Source organism: Sorex araneus, chromosome 3 (assembly GCF_027595985.1).
Source record: "Sorex araneus isolate mSorAra2 chromosome 3, mSorAra2.pri, whole genome shotgun sequence".
In the NCBI taxonomy this organism is placed as follows: Eukaryota; Metazoa; Chordata; class Mammalia; order Eulipotyphla; family Soricidae; genus Sorex; species Sorex araneus.
This window is the reverse complement of record NC_073304.1, coordinates 51,452,435-51,454,081: the sequence shown is the minus strand read 5'-3', so window position 1 is coordinate 51,454,081 and position 1,647 is coordinate 51,452,435. Positions and strand designations below refer to the sequence as shown.

Genomic DNA, 1,647 nt, shown 5'->3' with positions numbered 1-1,647 from the left:
CAGTTACTTTCATCAAGATAAGGAACTGATAAGAGCATTATGCAGGTGTGGTATATGTGTGTGGAAAAAGTATGATTATAAATTCGGTTTAATCTTAGCTTGAGATATTCCAGTGGAATTGGTGTTCTGAAGCTGAAGGTGGTACAGAGGTTATAGCTCATACCTGTATGCTGCTAATTCTAGGTACTAAACATTGTCCCTGAGCACTGACAAGGGGGAATTCTTGATTATTTATAAGCAGGAGTAAATCCTGATCACCACTGGGCATGTTCTCAAAACAAGCAGCAAAAAAAAAAAAAAAAGAAGAATTATTCAATTCAGGCCTGATATCGAGGTCTTCCATTTGTTTAATTGGATTTTGGACCACACCGGGCTGTGCTCAGGGCTTACTCCTGTCTTTGCTTGGAATCATTCTTGGTGGTCTTCGGAGACCATATGAGGTGCTGGCAGTCAAACCAAGTTGGTTCTATGCCGGACAAGAGCTTTACTCATTATATTATCTCTTCAACAAGAGTTATTGAGATCTCTCATTCATTTTCAGTTGATTTTTGTGCAAGGCATTTACAAAGGGATCTGAGTTCCGTTTTTGACATGTGACTGACCAGTTTTCCCAGCACCATTTGTTAAGAGGCTTTCCTTGTTCTGCTTCATATTTTTCTCATTTTTTTAAAAAACAGTATATTTTTTTACTGGAACCACTCAGAATGCATCCTCTCCTCACTCTTCCACAGAAAGAGAAGAACAATCCTCAATGGTAAAAGACAGTTACAAAAGCAACACCTAGAACCAGCTTCACATTCAGGGAAGGATGCTCACGGGAGGATGCTGGCTCATCCTGGTGGTTTCCAGTGCTCTATGCAATCAAAGAAATTTCTTTAGTAACAAACTACACACACACACACACACACACACACATTCAGGACTATCCCTGAAAGTATAGTCCTTTTTAAAACTTTTTCTTTGAAGAGTAACTGCGCATGTACCTTAGGGTCTAACTCTATCACTCCATTGGTCCAAGAGTCTATCTTACTAGTAGTACCACTATTTAGATTGCTATAGCTTTATAGTACAAATTAAAATTTGGAAGAATCCTCCCCTCTTTTCCTTAGGATACTTTTGGCTATTCTCATGTTATAGTATTCCATATAAAGTTCAACAGCATTTGATCTATGTCTTTAAAAGCTGTCATAGGTCTTTTTATAGGGACTGAATGAATCTGTATAGTTTTTTTGACAAGATTTTCATTTTCGTAATATTAATGTCTCCAGTCCATAAAAAGAGATATGTATCATTTTCTTGTTTTCTTTTACTTTTTTTGTAGTAGCATTTTGCAGCTTTCTTTGTATGGATCATTCACCTCTTGTTAAGCTGATTCCTTGATTCCTTTTTCTATTTGGTATTTTTCAATACCAATTATGAATGACATTGAATTTAAAAAATTCTCTCTTATATTACATTGGGTTCATATAGGAAAGTTATGAATTTCTGCGAATTGATTTGGTAGCCTATCATTTTACTGTGCAGGTACACTGGGTACACTGTTTCTAGCAGCTATTTTTTGGAGTCTTTGGGATTTTCTAAATAGGAAAAACACTTCATGACATTGAAGCCAGAGGTATCTTCAATGGTTCCAAATCATTAGCTAAG

The 1,647-nt window shown here is 36.4% G+C and overlaps 1 pseudogene; it reads right to left on the bottom strand.

Moving 5' to 3' along the window:
- Nucleotides 1-694: 694 nt before the first annotated feature.
- LOC129403753 (small nucleolar RNA U3) lies at nt 695-944 on the bottom strand (annotated as a pseudogene).
- Between the last annotated feature and the right edge of the window lie 703 nt (nt 945-1,647).